Genomic DNA, 19,835 nt, shown 5'->3' with positions numbered 1-19,835 from the left:
TCAGTAAGTACCTACACAGCAGGGCGAGCAGATAGGGCAGCTGCTTCCACTGACCTGGTATGTAAGGTGTGTATCTGGCAGCAGATTGTGCAGGTGAAGTAGTCATTTGAGGTGGCAAAGGGGACTGCGGTTGTGGGGGTGACTTGGCTGCCAGTCAGTCACAAAAAATTGACTGCAGTACTCTGAGACACTATGGTCTGCCGGTTTGGACAGGTTAGCCAGAATTCTTCCAAGCAGTGGCATGCGACAGGCAGTAGCCACTTGGGGTGTGCTTATACTGTGATACAGCAGTTGGTGCAGTGGCTGACAGAGGTCGCAGGGCCTGAATGGGGATAGTACGGCCTCTTAGACACCAGCACGCAGTGTAGCCCAGCAAAGCGATCGATGCATCTCCCCTGCGATTAGTGTGATGATGTGATCAAGAGATTTTTAACAGTGTAATCATATGTGGTGGTTTATGTTAATGTCTATTTCATGATTCCTTGTGTGATCGAAAAAAAGCGATCTGTTTGATTACTTTTGTCGATGTATTTTACAAGGCCTGCGTCTTCCCAAACAGCAGAGAATGATGAGATTTTCCCACCAAATAAAAAAGAGATCTAGCTCCTGCGAACGAAATTTTATAAATAAACAGTATATCCTTTGATATGTAAATGACACTGATTTGACTCTCCTGTCATGAGATCCCTCCTCTGTGCCACAGGCTAGGTCTTTTTCCTGCCAATTTTCAGATGAGAGAGGGGAAGGGGAGGGGTGGGTGGGATGGAGGATTGACGAGAGGGGGAGAGGTTAATTAATTTATCGATTTAATTAATTTGTCAATTAATTTTACATCAATGGTGTGCTTGTGTCAGTGGGGGTATTTCCCAGAGGGACGGGAAAGTGGATGCGAGGGGGAAGGGTGGAGAGGTGTCATGCCAGTTGGCTTGGCAGTGAGGATCTGGCCTCATACATCTTCTCAGCGCCCAATGGGTTCAGTCACTGCTGCCAGTTGGAATGTTGTCATTCTGCATTCGTCTGTTCGACACTACTCGTTAGTTTCTATATATAAGAATTGTTAGCGTCATAGCTACAACAGGAGTTATCTTCAACTCCAGCCTTCAGCAATTTTCTTTAACTGTAGAACAGTATTAAAGTAAAACAGTATTATTTGCAGTAACACATTGTGTTCAAACTGCATTACAACTTAAGAATATTTGTAGAGATTCACAATACTGTAGAAATATCAATACTTAAAGGTAACAAACTATTTTAATATTCCCGGCATCTTCAGCTGTTGAAAGGCATGATGTTAGGAAGAACTGCCCTAACAGCTGGTAAAATTGTTTATTAAGACACAACCGGTTTTTTGGTCTGAAGTCGTATCATTAGGTGCAACCTACATGGTAAAAAGCAAAGTACAGTATCACCACACAGTGTGGATATTAAACTTAATAAAGGGATGTCTAAAGTATACTCACAACGTTAAAAGACCATAGGAATACCCATCGCCCCTGGCCGAAATTTACTACTCAGTGAATATCGTAAATACTATGGTTAAAGGTAACGAAGATGTTCTCCATTCATTTAGGACAAACTGCTGTTAGGTGAAACCTGTGGCTACATAGCTATGTTTCCAAATTTTCCTTCATCTAAAATGGAAAAAGAAAAATATTTTGTAGTGAGTGGACCTAAAAGTTTTAAAGAGGCTGGATCGACGATACAAAAATTGTCACGGCTAACATGATCAGTCGCAGCACTATGCAAATTATTATGTGGAATGTATCAGGTGGGAGTGTCTCACCGGTATGATAGCAGGGCAACTCGGTCTTCGGTAAAGTAAAAGCGATTCGCACAAATGACAAAGAGAGACCAGGTGGCTAGCAGAAATATTTTTCTGTTTTCTTTTTAGATGCAGTCAAATTTTAAAACATGCCTCTGTAACCGCAGTTTCACCTAACAGCAACTTGTCCTAAATGAGTGGAGCACGTCTTTGTTATCTTTCACTTGCCATAATGTTGACAATATTCACTGAACAGTAAATTTTGACTAGGAGCGATGGGGATGCCTGTGATCTTGTAACGTTGTGAATATATTTTAGATACTTCATTATCCACGAAATGTGTACTTTGCTTTTCACCATGTATGTTGCACCTGATGATTATGTTTTAATAACCAACAACTTTACTAGCTGTTAGCGGAATTCTTCCTGAGATTATGACTTTAAAAGTATTTTTATTTGAGGATGAGATTTTCACTCTACAGCGGAGTGTGCGCTGATATGAAACTTCCTGGCAGATTAAAACTGTGTGCCGGGCCGAGACTCGAACTCGGGACCTTTGCCTTTCGCGGGCAAGTGCTCTACCAACTGAGCTACCCAAGCACGCGCGACTCACGCCCCGTCCTCACAGCTTAACTTCTGCCAGTATCTCGTCTCCTACTTTCCAAACTGCCTCGAGTTCGAGTCTCGGCCCGGCACACAGTTTTAATCTGCTAGGAAGTTTCTTATTTTTATTTGGTTATAATGATGGTAAATCTTTCACTGAGTGTAGATATTACAAAAACGTGGTAACAGAAAATATATATTTTAATTGATTCAGTTGTAGGTTCTTGGTGAAACATTGTATATTGTATGAGGATGATTCAAATGAAAACCTTAAAAGTTCCATAAAATTTAGAAAAGCTGTGTGATGATGTTGGCTGGTGGCATTAACCTTCCTTGAGGTTCACAAAGTGACCAACAGCTGGCAGAAATGCCACAATACAGGAGAAGGAAGCAGCTTCCACAACAAACTGTCTGCCTCACTGTCAACGTGCACTCTTCATGAACAGTAATGTATGATGCGTTTTTTTGTGTTATGAAGGTATCAAACCAATCGAATTTCATCGGAGAATAATGATGCAGAACGGTGATTCGTGTTTGCCGTAACATCAAGTCTACGAGTGGTGTAGGAAGTTTAAAAGCCGTGTAACTTCTGTGGAGGATGTCCAAAGAGGAGGGCAGGCTCACCCTGTAGTGACCAGCGAGGACATCACGTTTGTGGAGTCGCTTGTAAAGGAGAACAGACGCGTAACTCTGAACGAATTAGCCGCAGGTTTGAAGATAAGTATTGGTTCAGCGCAGAATATTGCTCACAATGTATTGCACTTCGATAAAGTGTCTAGAAGGTGGGTGCCACCTCAGTTGGCTGTCAATTTGAAGGACCGTCATGTCGATGCCTGTGAAGAATTTATGCATTGTTTCCACTCGCAAGGCCGCGCGGGATAGCCCAGCGGTCTAGGGCGCTGCAGTCATGGACTGTGCGGCTGGTCCCGGCAGAGGTTCGAGTCCTCCCTCGGGCATGATTGTGTGTGTTTGTCCTTAGGTTAATTTAGAATTAAGTAGTGTGTAAGCTTAGGGACTGATGACCTTAGCAGTTAAGTCCCATAAGATTTCACTCACATTTGAACATTTTTTTCCACTAGCAGGTGATGCATTTCTAGGAAAAGTTGTTACAGGAGATGAGACTTGGGTCCACTACACCAGCCAGAAAGGAGAAGTCTAAACAAGAAATGGCACCACAGCACATCGCTGAAACCAAAAATATTCCGCACTCAACCGTCTGCTGGAAAAGTCATGCTCATTCTCTTCTGGGATACAAATGGAGCAATATTGTAGCGTTCAATGGTTAGGGGATTAACGGTAACCAGTGCTTCTAATTCAAACATGCTGAAAAATCAACTTCGCCCTGCATTCAGGAGTAAACAACGAGGACTTGTATCTCCTGAAGTATTGCTGCAGCATGACTACACCCGACCATATACAGCCCATAAGGTAGTCAAGACTACTCAGGAAATTAAATTTGAATATCTGGTGCATCCTGATTATTCTCCAGACATCGCTCCTAGTGAATTTTATCTCTTTGGTGCACTCAAAGAAGCAATGCGAGGCAGGCATTTTACAAGTGACGAAAAGGTGAAAACCACAATGTACGACTGTCCACACACACGACCAAAAGAATTCTTACACTGTGGTGTCTATACACTTCTGAAGCAGTGGAACATATGAATTAAACGTTAGGGAGGCTACATTGAAAAAGACATGTGCGTTTTTTGTTCATCGTTATAAATTAAAAATATTACAGTACTTTTAAGGTTTTAATTTGACTCATCCTCATACTAACAAAAGGAGATACTTTCTTTCCTTGTTTCACAAACTTTGTTATTATTGTACTGTCTAGGTTTTGGTTATGAGCCCATTTTCTACTACATAACTGCTCCAAAAAATGACAACCAAGCAAAGGTAAACATGTTAACTGCTTAATCATTCAGTCTTGATTTAAAATATGGAAGTTACCTCTGTTGACAATGTTGACACAGTTACATTTGTAGTCTACAACATGCATTAGGCCAGCATTTACAATAACTATGACCAAAAAAGCAAACACTTGAATAGTACGATGTGCACAGGAATGGGAAGTTTTGTTATTAACTATTTATGAATGAAGGAACCAAGGTTCTTCCCGTATGTAGAGGTTGGACACTAACTAACTAAATGAGTTTTGCACCGTTTTCTTTGTGTAAGACTGCAACAAGTATTATGTATTTGTGGTTTTAATTTAACAATGTCTGGCAAGTGACAAATCTGGCTTCTTTAATCTCCAGCAACCATGTGTTCTCTGAGTCTAGTACAGATTGACCAGCCATTCTGTCCAGTATACTAGGGTTACTCGGAAAGTGAGGTCCGATTTTTTTATAAAACATAAAGCATGACATATTTATTCAAAAACTTTTTGTATTTGATTCCTTTCATGTTTCTCTATTTCTGTTCATGGTTTCCATATTTTTTTAAACATTTGTCATAACTGTCTACAAGCTTTTGTATACCCTAAGTCAGAGACGTTTACCACCTGTGAGAATAACCAGTCTTTAACTGTTTCCTTCACTTCACCATCTGGCGAAGCGCTTGCCACTGAGAAACTCCATTAGGCGGTGGAACAAGTGGGAATCGCTCAACGCCAAGTCTGAATGTACGCTGAATGGCAGAATGAGATCTGACTTTGCCATGCAGCAACAAAATTCCAAATGTCAGAAGATCACATCACTTATTCTATATTGTACATCGAAATTTGGTCAGGATAATGCAGTAAGCAGCATAAACTCGGGTAACAAGATTCCATGTCTGTTACAAAACAAACTTGTCGAAACACTGTGTGTTGAGATTGTCTACTTGGCCTTGACTTTCATTGGTGATGTTGTGGGACACTATGCCGCTGAATGTCGTTTAAACTCTTGGATCATGTGACAAACCCACGTCTCGTCGCCTGTGACAATGTTTTCTGAAAAATGATCACCTTTCTTATGATGTCGGTCCAACAAATGGGGAGCACAACTCATTCTTTCCATTTTGTATTCCTCAGTAAACTGTCTGGAAATGCAACGTGCGAACAATTTGCGAAATAACAACTTTTCAGAGACACTTTTGCGCGACGTTGTTCTACTCTACATTCGAAAATTCCAATGCTTAAGCTGAAATTACTAATAGTTAGTCTACACGAATCTTTTCGTCCATGACTTTCACCAAACATCCTGAGGCCACTGATGGTTAGCCTGCACGCCGTTCATCATGGATATTTTCCCGTCCGTCCTTGAAATCTCTCACCCGCTAACGCATTTTGCTAATGTTCATCGGACTGCAGCCATACATCTCCCTCGTCTGTCAATAAATTTCCGCTTCAACAACGTTTCACGCTATCAAAAACCGAATCACTGATCGTATTTCACAGCTGGTGAGCTGATCATTTGTTTTAAACATTTTGAACTGACACTGTAAACAGCACACTGGGACAATACAAATGCAAAAGACGTCGTCTGATAAGCAAGCCATGCTGGTATTCGGTGCGCATGAGCGCATGAGCGTTAGTTGCGGTCATTCGAACCTTACTTTCTGAATAACTCTCGTAAAAGGACTGACACTTTTGACATAGTATTTTTTATGGACAAGGTCAATGTCACATCTGAAATTAGCAAATAAGGAGAAATTGTGTGTTTTATATCTTTGTTTTTAAGTTGTTTGTTCAGTCTGTTCATGGTATATGACTTAAGCTCACATGCCAGAATGAGATTTTCACTCTGCAACGGAGTGTGCGCTGATATGAAACTTTCTGGCAGATTAAAACTGTGTACCGGACCGAGACTCGAACTCGGGACCTTTGCTTTTCGCGGGCAAGTGCGCGGGTAGAGCACTTGCCCGCGAAAGGCAAAGGTCCCGAGTTCGAGTTCGGTCCGGCACACAGTTTTAATCTGCCAGGAAGTTTTAAGCTCATATGGTTTTGTGCTAAGAAAGTGGTGCAATTTCATTATAACAGTGTGTGAATCTTATTGCACCTATTTATCCATACTGAAGTTCTCACACTAGTGACCTGTGACAAGCCTATTGAATTATCAGTACTTCATTATCGAGAAACGCTACATTCCCACCAAACAACGGACAGTGAAACTAAACAAAGGGTACTGGAACCATTCGCCCAAACAAATACTTTTTTAGTGGATTACACAGTGTGTTGATCAATCTGAAGCAGATTATTTGCGAGGTAAAAAATGAGAGAGATTACATTTCTCCTCCCACATGGGTGCACGATCAAACGGAACACTTGAACGAATTAGTTTGGCGCAACCTTTTGATCCGACTGACTTCATCAGTGAGATGGATCCAATAACCTCTTTTAAAAAAGTGTTCTCGTGCAACAACCAGACTGTCGAGTGAAGTTTCACGACCAAGACTATGGACTATACGCATTCGAAAGATCTTCGGCACAAAAAATTGAGCAGACGAACCTGTTTCTTCCCCCATGTGGCATCCAGCCGTCCAAGTCAAACAAAAAGAATAAACTATGGTTTATGTCCTGCAACGTCCATGATCAATAGCCTTCCATACAACAGCATCCCCGAATCACATGAACTAGTGTCATATGGACACAACTTCAGTGCTATTTCTACACCCTGGTGTTCATTACCTAAACTGCTGTTATTTCGTCCTGAACACTTTTCGAGAACACTATTGAGAAAATTTTAGAGAGCTGACTGCAGAAGGATTTTACAGCCACCAACATACGTTTCACATAAGTAACACGAAGATGTGATACGAGAAATTAGGGCTCATATGGCGGCACGTAGACAGTCGTTTTCCCCTCACTCTATTTGCAGGTGGAACAAGAAAGGACATGACGAATAGCGGTACAGGGTATCTTCCACTACACACCGTAAGTGGTTTGCGGAGTATACATGTAGATGTAGAACATCCACTGACTTGGTTACCATTGCAGTGACTGTTCTGCCTACACGCAACGTCATCGATAATGCGCCAAAATTTTCTGCTTTGTTATGCAATATTGGTGACCTTGTATCTATCATCAATGACGTCATCCAGTCATCCCTGATCACTTGGCTGCCAAAACAACTTTGCTGCAATGGTTGTCCAAACCATTGCAGCAAAGTTGCTTTGGCAGCCAAGTGATCAGGGATGACTGGATGACGTCTTTGATGATAGATACAAGGTCACCAATATTGCACAACAAAGCAGAAAATTTTGGCCTGAGCAACAAGTTCATCAGATGATCTGTACAGAGAAGCTAAATGGTAGAACATTCTTCCAGTTTTGGTGATATCTGTGGGAATTAGTGGACACTACTCCTCTGACTGATGATGCATTGTGGGCGATATAGACAAGCAAGTTGCCTCCTTAAATGCAAGTTCTTTTTTATGTCAAATGAGGGTGACATGCGTGAGAACAAACTACAGATTGCTGTCCAGACTGATTTTTGCGCTTCCGAATCAGCACCGTTACTACATAGGAGTGAATAGTGACCTCCAGCAGCGACGGCCATTACGCACCTCATCACAGCGACCGGCACCCAGAGTGCGACAACCACATCTGAGAAACACGACATGGCCGCCATATGTAAACCACAGCTGTGTCCAAAGATTCCTCACGATCAGCTGCATGCGGCGGACCAGTCCCAGCTGACATGACTCAGGATTCCAAACACAGCTGGTAGGTGCCTTGCTGGTGTCGGTTTCATTTGTGTTTTGGAATTGGTGTCCTCCAGTGCACACACAAACGCTGATTGTGACCTCCACTAGACGTCACAGTTCGAGATAAGCCCAAAGGACAGTGTCAGATAATACGTTCTTGACAGAACTACAGATCAGTATTTTCTCGTCTACTCTGGCTCTGATGTAAGCACAATCCCAAAGACAGCTGCTCTGTCTCATAGCTCGGGTTCCCTTCTACAGCTCCAGGTGGCGAATGACACACTTGTTAGTCCATATGGTACTACCAATTGCAGAGCCCATTTAGATCTGCTGCTCCCCATTTACATGGACATTCATCATTGTAGATGTCAACAAACAGTTCTCAGTTGTGCCCTGATTTAAGACATATTTCGACACAGCAATGATGGTGACTCTGCACCTGGTGTTATCGCCATACCATGTGTTCCTACACCTCTTACACCAACAAATTGCTAGATTCATCAACAAAAGAGCTTCAGGACTCATACTATTTACTAAAGAAACAACTGGCTGTGGCTGAACAGATGTAAGCAGAAATCAAGATTGAACTTCAAATTTAGTGTCGGAAAACTTGATTTTATACAGAACTTTGAGTGACAAAAGTGCAAGCTAACTAAGATCAAGCATCAGCTGTCACAGTTAAGGATTAGTACGATTTCCAAAACTGAGCGCCCTCCACTTGAAAAACTACAACTCAATGCAAATCTAAAAGACATGGAGAAACTAAAGTGTGTGAGAAACAAATTTAGTGGCTCTTCCAGGAAAGATAAAAAATTTGTTAACCTAGACGAGAAAATAATTCAGACTTTATTGGAGTTCGATGCTGTAGACACAGGGGCTAGAGAGGATGTAAAATGGTTACATAAAAATTCAGTTTGAGGGATTCACTAATGTACTGACCAGCTGAATCTTCAGTGACCATCCCTACGCACCCCAATCACAGACTACAAATGGTTGGTATGGAGAAATTGCACGTAAGTGACAAAGACGTTAGAAAATCGCCACTTCCTCCCAACATTACGAGAATTTTGTCTTGTGTTATCTATTTTGTTGCGCGTCATAGCGTCAGGGAAAATATCGTCTACAGAATATATGCTTCCTCAGGACCACCTGTCTTTCATAAATACCAGTGTCTAGTGCCAGTGAAGTTATCTGTCACTAAAGGAACTATTGAAGAACTGTTAAATTTTGGGATCATGCTATCATTGGACGGTGCATGGGTTTCCCCCATCTACTTGATGCCTAAAAATGACGGCACAAGTAGAATATGTGTTAACTACCAGGCACTGAACACCTGAACAGAACCCAACACATATGCAATCCCTAGTGTTCAAGACTTCATTCCCTTGTTAACTGATGCTTCCATATATAGTGCTATTGACTGGAACAGGCATTCCTACAGATTCTGATGGGACCATTGCTCCTTTTGGTATACATGAATTTCTGCACATGCCATTTGGGTTAAAACTTGGTAGCGTTTCATCAACAGGGCCCTCAGTCATCTTCCGTTCCGCTTCTCACACTTAGACGATTTACTGATTTTCTCCTCTTCACTGAACAGCATGAAGAGCTCTTGTGCCTTGTCTTTAGTGTGCTGGAGGAACTCGGAATAGTAGTAAACAAGGATGAAAGACAGCTATACAAGCAGGAGGTTACATTCTTGGGCAACTCAAAAATGCAGGATGGAATCAGACCCAAGCAAAAACATACAGAAGTCATCAAACAGACATCACGCCTAACAACAGTTCATGATCTTCAGAGATTTATTGGAATGATGAACTATGATAGGCGTCACATTCCTCAAACTGCTTAGATTCAAACCCCTCTATCTACATGATTGGTGAGTAAAAATATTTGAGGTAAACAGCCTCTGGAGTGGACTTCTGAGATACTGTAGGCATTTGACACTATTAAAGATTGTCTTCGCAGCACAGTTACTTTGGCACACCCTTCACATTCCGCGCAAGTGTCAATAATGGCGCACACCAGTGAAACCATAGTCAGGGCAGTCATGCACCAAACAGTACACACTCCAGTTCTTTTTGTGGAAACTCACCAGTTCACAAGAAACGTGGTCAGCTTATGACTGGGAGATTTTGGTTATGTGCAAAATCATTAAACATTTCTGTGAAAACGCTGAGGGATGTCAGCTAACTATATTAACTGACCACCAACCACCAGTATATGCGATAAGTAAGAACTGCACTCCTCATCGTTTCCGTCATCTGGATTACAATGGGCAATTGATTACGGACATTTGGTGGGTTAATGGCGCCAAAAATGAGTTTGCTTACTTCTGTCTCGCATTAACTTGCTGTGCGCCATGATAGACCTTAGCGAAATGGTGAATGAACAAAAGAAGGATCAGCAGATAACAGCACTCTCGACAGACAACAACACTGGGTTAATTCTGGCACAGACTTGCAATAATGATGCAATACTTCACAATGCAGGGCATGTCATCTGGTCTCATTAAAGTTCCACTCAACTATTTTCAACAGCCTACATAACTTTTTATACCCCACCAGCCACTGTACGACCAAGTTAGTCACAGAGTGTACTGCCTACAAAGAAGATTCGCAGTTGGCATTGGCAGACATTTTGTACAACGAATGCCTGGTTCTACTCGCTGACTTTCTGATTTCATCTCTGCTTCTGGTCGACAGTGAGTTACAAATATTAATTACAAGGTTGAAACAACATATTACCCATATGCATACACCCCCTCCTCAGGCACATATAGTGCAGCACGTATTTGCCCAGAAAGATTCAAGTACTGGCGGCAGTCATGCTGCATGATGACTGGGTAACCCTACACAGCTGTACTCCAGGCCTCATTAAGTACTACAACATGGGGATCACACATTCACAATATTTCTGAGCAGCAAGCCCTTGTCAGTTCAACAGCTGAAGCTGGCCTGAGTGATTCAGGATGAAGAGAGAGAGACAAAGGATTAGTTGAGGTTTTCACATCTGCCACCGATACAATAACCAGTAGACTTCAAATCTGCTCTTCTGCCACAGTGGGAAGAGACAATGCACCACTGTCAACACTTAGTGACAACTCCGATCACACTCCCTGCTCTTGCTTTTGATGGGTCCTACAGATCCTGACCTATCTGGCTGGGTACCTGTGGGAATAATGGTACCACAACTTTCACCTTACCTACCAACGATGCTCTGCACTGGGGCGGGGGGAAGCTGCGGTCTCTGTGAGGGAAGTGACCTACAAAGATCGATGTTACAACTGAAATCTGTGACTAGGGAACAAAATGTGTGTTTTTTAAGTTGTTTTTCACTCCGTTCATGGTATCTGGCTTAAGGGCACATAATTATTCGGTGTCTGATACTTTTGCTAATAAAATTCTTTAATTTCTTGACAACAGTTTGCGAGTGTTATTGTGTCTACTTATCCACATGGTACTTCCACAATCTTATAAACCCCACTATTCATGATGGATAGTTTTTTATCTTTAGAATTGAAGAAATATCTGCTTATCAGTGGCCTATAGAAAAAAAGAGAAACTCTTTGCCTGTAAAACGTTGTTTCTCCCTTTAGAAATTTTATTTATAAAAGGTAAACTACACGACTTCCTTTTCCATCTACATATGTTCTTCAGTGGGTACAGTGAAGTATCACATAAAAATAGAGGTTAAAACACAAAAGTGTCGCAAGGGGTGAAAACAGAAAACAATTGGAGATTTCAACAAATTTCAAGTTCTTCCCATAAGTGAAGAGAATGAACCGATAAGTGTAACTGAATCAGTTGTGACTGAACAATCAACAGTAACGAATGACTTCAACTGGGAAGTGTGTCATCTCTTTTATACTTGGGGTTTTTGATGTTCTTCTGGGTTTTAGAGCACTTTCTTTAGCGTTGTGTGCCATACTGACTGCCACATCCCAAACATGTACGAGCCTGCAGACCAAGGTTTTCTTCAGAATACAAACCTACAGAAGCAGTCCTATTGTCTCCCACCAAATTAGTGGGTGGATGATTCGAGAACTCCAATGGGAATCCCTGGAGCTAAGACGATGTTCTTTTTGAGGAACACTATTGAGAACTTACATTTGAGGCTGAGTATCACCAACATTCACTTTGCATAAGAACTAAGAAGATAAGATACGAGAAATCAGCTCTCATAGGAAAACATATAGATAAGTATTTTTCCCTTGCTGTACTTCCGATTGGAATAGGAAAAGGAATGACTAGTGGTGGAACAGAATGCACTGCACCACACACTGTACGATGGCTTTCAAAGTATGCATATAATTGTAAATTTAGTCTTCCTATTAGGATGTCAGTCCATCCATTTATAAACACACAAAACTTATAGGAGAGCGTTGTCTCTTATTTATGGAGAAAACAAAAGACGGAACTCCTACTGCTCTTTAAAACCATCGAAGGTGTTGCTCCCACCAAGACTCACTCCATCTCAAACAAGTGGTGTCAGTCAATCATTACGTGATACTCAACAGCATACCTGTGGATGTGTAGAATGGAAAAGACGCCGTCGATATGGGACAATCTACTGTAATAAGCACCACAGTTGATAGTGTGATCAATTTTAGCAATTTTACAAGTTGTACCGTAGTTTAAATGCCGACTAATGACACAGCAGCCATGCTTCCCAATTTGCTCATCATCGCTAAACCTGTACCACATACTAGATTGCGAATGTAGATAGAAGACTGTACAGTATGTGCATTCACGATTAATTCTCGGACATGTACACCAAAGTATACCAGACAGCGTCCTATACCGATGCACTTAGGTAATCTATATATTTCTAGCACTTCACTCATAGTGCGTACTTTACGATTGCGATTTGCTATCTTTCCCTATGTGGATGGGACTCGCAGAATATTCTCGCATTCATAGGATAAAATCAGATATTGACAGATCTCCCCACATTTTCTTTGGGCAACTCTCTCTACAACACTGTCATCGATTTAATTGACAACTGATGAGAAGTAGGAGGGTACTACACCCGCTAAATTCCATATCTCGTGAAGCAACAAAGCGAGTTGAGTCCATAACTGCTGTTCAGCAAAGACCGTTCTGCACCAATTTTATTCACAGTGCAAGATCTCCCCAGATGTGTGCATGTCAAGGAGGTTACCACTCATCGGTGTAGAGTAGATATGGGAGTGTTGTGGTGATATAAAGCATGGTTGATAAGAAACGTGTGGTTTATGCATGACAGAGCTCTAGACAGATGGAGTTTGATGCATTTCATGTAAATCAACTGCGCTATCAATTCTGAAATTTTTCTAGTGTCTGAAGTCAGTACCAAGAAGATATCACCACAGCAATCTAACATGTATCTTATGAGGAAACAGGCAAATACATAACAGTGGCGTCTGATATGTGAAATTACACACCATGCTGTACTAACTCCATAAACTGTCAAACAAATGTGCACCCACATGGTTTGTAGTACCTCGGAAACCCCTGTCAGAAAATTAGAAAAAGGGTTTCAAGCGTTTTACATAAGCCACTTATGCTAATAATTCTGAAGTATTGTTTTGGTGTTTGATGTCCATACCAAAAAGATATTGTAAAGAGCGAAATGATCATGGAACATAAACACATTCCAAGAGCTACATGGTTCTGCACTTAAACACATTATAATGCTTAAGCTGTGTGGCTTCTGAGCTATTAGTCGTGTGGAATGCAACACTGTTAATATTCCAATCTAAGAAATATATTTCCAGCGCATGACATACATCCTCCCTGCAAGCTTTTCCCCAAGAAACTATGGTGACAAACTGTTAGGCGATAAAACAACACTTGCACACCAAAGAAAACATCGATTCTTTGTGACTCAAACAGTACATATGTTTCCAGAGGTGTATGTTGTCTGCTGTTTATGAAGTTCAAGTCTGACTGCGGTTCGAAAACCAGTATATGTTCAGTCCTATAAAATGATCCTGGGCAGCCGTAAATATACTACTGGCCATTAAAATTGCTATACCACGAAGATGACGTGCTACAGACGCGAAATTTAACCGACAGGAAGAAGATTCTGTGATATGAAAATGTTGGCGCCGGTGGCGACACCTACAACGTGCTGACATGAGGCTGGTTTCCAGCCGATATCTCATACACAAACAGCAGTTGACCGGCGTTGCCTGATGAAACGTTGTTGTGATGCCTCGTGTAAGGAGGAGAAATGAGTACCATCACGTTTCTGACTTTGATAATGGTCGGATTGTAGCCTATCGCGATTGCGGTTTATCGTATCGCGACATTGCTGCTCTCGTTGGTCGAGATCCAATGACTGTTAACAGAATATGGAATCGGTGAGTTCAGGAGGGTAATACGGAACGCCGTGCTGGATCCAAACGGCCTCGTATCACTAGCAGTCGAGATGACAGGCATCTTATCCCCATGGCTGTAACGGATCGTGCAGCCACGTCTCGATCCCTGAGTCAATAGATGGGGACGTTTGCAAGACAACAACCATCTGCACGAACAGTTCGGCGACGTTTGCAGCAGCATGGACTATCAGCTCGGAGACCACGGCTGCGGTTACCCTTGACGTTGCATCATAGACAGGAGCGCCTGCGATGGTGTACTCAACGACGAACCTGGGCGCACGAATGGCAAAACGTCATTTTTTCGTATGAATCCAGGTTCTGTTTACAGCATCATGATTGTCGCATCCGTGTTTGGCGACATCGCGGTGAAGGCACATTGGAAGCGTGTATTCGTCATTGCCATACTGGCGTATCACCCGGCGTGATGGTATGGGGTGCCTTTCGTTACAGTCTCGGTCACCTCTTGTTCGCATTGACGGCACTTTGAACAGTGGACGTTACATGTCAGATGTGTTACGACCCATGGGTCTACCCTTCATTCGATCCCTGCGAATCCCTACATTTCAGCAGGATAATGCACGACCGCATGTTGCAGGTCCTGTACGGGCCTTTCTGGATACAGAAAATGTTCGACTGCTGCCCTGGCCAGCACATTCTCCCGATCTCTCACCAATTGGAAACGTCTGGTCAATTGTGGCCGAACAGCTGGCTTGTCACAATACGCCAGTCACTACTCTTGATGAACTGTGGTATCGTGTTGAAGCTGCATGGGCAGCTGTACACGCCATCCAAGCTCTGTTTGACTCAATGCCCTGGCGTATCAAGGCCGTTATTACGGCCAGAGTTGGTTGTTCTGGGTATTGATTTCTCAGTATCTATGCACCCAAATTGCGTGGAAATGTGATCACATGTTACTTCTAGTGTAATATATTTGTTCAATGAACACCCGTTTATCATCTGAATTTCTTCATGGTGTAGCAATTTTAATGGCCAGTAGTGTACACACGAAGAAACAGTGACATCTTACAAGGATATAAACATCGCGATCAGTACCCAGAGGAGATGTAACAGTCTTATCGCAATTTACCAACGTCCCTGGTAACCTTCCTCTTGCACACACAGAAGTCATGGTCCGATGTTAGGTTGTATTGCTCATGTGTGGGATAATGCTGTGGTTTCGTCATGACACCATGTCTCTAGAATGTTCCACTATTTAAGTGTGTATATGTAGCATCTCCTCCTCCAGAACACGCAATTTTATTGTTTTTCTCAGTACTCATTTCATGGTAGTTTTCTCTAATTTTATGTATTCTCAGTCAATTTCTTTAATATTACCAGGTTTTCACGATTTTACATATTTCATCGCATTTCTCTCAATTTTTTCGCAATTCACATCAATTTTTTTGTGATTATATCACGTTTTCCTCGAACTTTACCGATTTTATTTCGTTTTCCATACTTTTTCGACAGTTTTCCCTAAGTATATGGTCATATTGTTGAAATTGGTTTTCTCCGAGACAATTTACGCATGTTATACACCAACCTACTGAAAAATCCTAAGATTTCCCCTCTCCCAGATATCTGTACCTGTATGTAGATGATTTTGTAAATAAGCTTTACCTATAATGTACTTTTAAAGATATAACAAGGGATGGCTTTTCTGATAGTGCATATGTGACAATAGTGAGTTTCGTCATTAACATCTATTTATAAATAGCTGTTTAACCATGTGTAACGCCACGGTCCAAGCTAGTAACATATATAATTCTACTAACCCCCTAAGACATCCCCCCCGCTGGTAAAAGCACAAATCGCACCCTGTCTAATCTACACCAATAAGGAATAGTAACCTCCTTGGTATGCACACATCTGGGAAGTTGTTGCACACTTGTATGGATGCTGTGAATGAGACTGGTTCAGAACAGTGTTTGCTGAACAGCAGTTATGGACTCTACTAGCTCTGTTCTGTCACGAGATTTGGAATTTAGTGAGTACAGTACCCTCCTGTTTCTCATCAGTTGTAATTTAAATCGATGACAATGTTGTAGTGAGGGTTGCTCAAAGACAATGTGGGGAGATCTGTCAATATCTGGTTTTATCCTATGAATGCGAGAGTACTCTGTGAGTCCCATCCACAAAGGGAAAGATGGATAATCGTAGTCATTAAGTATGCACTGCAATCGAAGTGCTATAAATATATAGATGACCTAATTGCATCGGTATAGGACGCTGTCTGGTATACTTTGGTGTATATGTTCGAGAACTAATCATGAATGTAAGTACTGTACAGTCACCTATCTACATTCACAGTCTAGTATGTGGTACATGCAAAGTAGTGGAGGCCGGTTTAGCGATGATGGAGAAATTGGGAAGCATGCTGCTGTGTCATTAGTCGGCATTTGAGTTACGATAAAACTGGTAAAATTTGCTAAGATTGATCACACTATCAACTGTGGTGCTTATTACAGTAGATTGTCCCATATGTACATATTTTTCATATATGAGAAAAATATTTTTTAAAATAAATAAATTCAAAGATGAAACTTCCTGGCAGATTATAACTGTGAACCGGACTGAGACTCGAACTCGGGACCTTTGCCTTTCGCGGATAAGTGCTCTACCAACTGAGCTACCCAAGCGTGACTCATGCCCCGTCTTCACAGTTTTACTTCTGCCAGTATCTCGCCTCCTACCTTCCAAACTGTACAGAAGCTCTCCTGCAAACCTTGCGGAACTAGCACTCCTGAAAGAAAGGATATTGCAGAGACATGGCTTAGCCACAGCCTTGGGGATATTTCCAGAATGAGACTTTCATTCGGCAGCGGAGTGTGCGCTGATATGAAAGTTCCTGGCTGATTAAAACTGTGTGCCGGACCGAGACTCGAACTCGGGAACTTTGCCTTTCGTGGGCAAGTGCTCTACCAACTGAGCTATCCAAGCATGATTCACACCCCGCCAAATTCAATGATGATACCAGTGATGCCACTGTCTCTGGTCTCTGATGCCAATGTCATTGCTCCCACATATGGCATCAAAAACATTGGTGTCGGCCATGCCAGAACCAGCAGCTAAAACATCACCACACACAACAGAAACAGTAGCTCAACCTAAGCAGAACAGAAAAGAAACTCTGTGTTTATTACGGTGAGTCACACTAAAGAAATGTATTCAAAATGAGCCTCCAGTACTCCAAACAGATCTACAACCTGTGTGTTGAGAATTACTGCCTAAAACAAATATCACACAAATGAAAAGTGAATAAGACTCAAATTTTCTCTGTATTCCAGAAAAATATATTAGTTCTGGAGAAACAAAATAGACCAACTGGTAGTAATCTAAAAGGTGAAGAATATGGAAATGAACCTCATATACTATGTTTCTCTGAACATCATACACTGAGGAGACCAAAATAATGAGATAGCGATATGCTTATACACAAGTGGCAGTAGTATCGCATACACAAGGTATAAAAGAACAGTGCGTTGGTGGAACTTCCATTTGTACTCAATTGATTCATGTGAAAAGCATTCCGAAGTGATTATGGGAGCACGACGGGAATTAACAGACTACGAATGTGGAATAATAGTTGGAGCTAGATGCTTGGGACATTCCAGTTTGGAAAACGTTAGGGAAATCAATATTCCGAGATACACAACGTCAAGAGTATGCTCAAAATACCAAATTTCAGGAATCACCTACCACCATGGACAACACAGTGCAGTGGCTGACATCCTTCACTAAACGACCGACGGCAGCTGTGTTTGTCTAAAGTTGTCACTGCTAGCACACAAGTAATACTGCATCAAATAACAGCAGCAATCAATGCAAGTTGTATGACGAACTTATTAGTTAGGATAGTGAGTTGAAATTTGGCTTTAATGGCCTATGGCAGCAGATGACTAATGCGAGTGCCTTTGCTAACAGCACATTGCCTGAAGCATCTCTCCTGGTCCCATAACCATATTGGTTGGACCCAAGACGACTGGAAAGCCATGGCCTGGTCAGATGAGTCCCAGTTTCAATTGGTAAGAGCTTATGGTAGGATTCAGTGTGACGCAATCCCAATGGAGCCGTGGACTGAAGTTGTCAACAAAGCACTGTGCAAGCCGGTGGTGCCTCCATAATGATGTGGGTTGAATTTACATGGAGTGGTCTGGGTCCTCTGAGCCAGCTGAACCAAACACTGACAGTAAATGGTTATTTTGGCAACTTGGAGACCACTTTCAGCCATTCGTGCACTTTATGTACCCAAACACAGATGTAATTTTTATAGATGACAACGCTCCATGTCACAGGGCCACAGTTATTTATGATTGGTTTCAAGAACATTCCCATATCGCCCAACACGAATCCCATCGAACACTTATGGGACATAATCGAGAGGACAGTTTGTGCACAAAATCCTGCACTAACACTTTCGTAATTATGGATGGCTGTGGGGGCAGCATGGCTCTATATTTTTGCAGGGGACTTCCAACGACTTTTTGAGTCCATTCCACGTCGAATTGCTGCACTAAGTGCGGCAAAAGAAGGTCTGACGCGATATTAGAAGATAGAATGGAATAGAACAGAAATTTTATTCTTACGTAACATGTCTTAAACAATCAAGTAACTGGACATAGGTGACACAGCAGTTTAAAGTTAATTTCTAATTGTAAGTATACAGCGTGATTCACAGCTGTTGTGTTATTTTAAATACCACAAGATGATTTAGTACAGTCATATTGAAAATAAAGTAAAATTAAGAATACATATTTACTTAAAATGCTTTTTAGTATAAAACAGAATAAATTTAACATCAGGCATAGTCATTTGTGACAGTCAGTCATAAATTTTTCTACTTGGTAATAATATTTACTTGCCAGGTAATTTTTTAAATGAAGTGCAAATTCCTCAGCTTCATAATTTTTAAATTTTTCACAGATTTTGTTTCCCATCCTCATACCCATATAATAATGTATCTTCTGCAGCAGTTTTAACCTATGAAGTGGTAACTTACACCGAAATTTGTTTCTTGTTTCATATTCATGCTTAAACAGATTATTTTCAGTAAATTGTTGGTTTTGTTTAGAAAACTGATAGTGGCGTCTACCAGCACGGAAAATATTTTTTACCCGGATGTGTTTATCAGGTCTGCTCTCTTAGCGCAGGATAATGTCAGACTGGTATCAGAATGCATTACTTTTCAAGTTCCTGCACCATCACTCAAGAGAATATGATGTGTTATATTGCTTTCTAGTGGAACCTGTTTGGAGTCTGGATCGTATAACATACTGAACAGTCGATTTATCAACAGCAATAAATAAATAGTCTAAAGTGCCATAGGGCAATGACTGTCTAGGTCTTTTTTTCAAGGTTACTCCTAACTCATCTTTGTTTGGCTAAAACCAAGGCATCATTTGCCTTAATCCGATGACAAGGACGTAGTGTATGTCGTGACTGAAGCTTGTCTCCCTTGTGATGGAATCCATGCAACCTC

The 19,835-nt window shown here is 41.5% G+C and overlaps 1 non-coding gene across 1 annotated transcript; it reads right to left on the bottom strand.

Annotated features, from left to right (window-relative positions):
• Positions 1-2,288: 2,288 nt before the first annotated feature.
• Trnas-cga (transfer RNA serine (anticodon CGA)) lies at positions 2,289-2,363 on the bottom strand. Its single transcript has one exon. It is a non-coding gene; the product is annotated as a tRNA-Ser (tRNA).
• Between the last annotated feature and the right edge of the window lie 17,472 nt (positions 2,364-19,835).

This window comes from Schistocerca cancellata, chromosome 2 (assembly GCF_023864275.1).
Source record: "Schistocerca cancellata isolate TAMUIC-IGC-003103 chromosome 2, iqSchCanc2.1, whole genome shotgun sequence".
Taxonomy (NCBI): Eukaryota; Metazoa; Arthropoda; class Insecta; order Orthoptera; family Acrididae; genus Schistocerca; species Schistocerca cancellata.
This window is presented reverse-complemented; position numbering and strand designations above follow the sequence as displayed.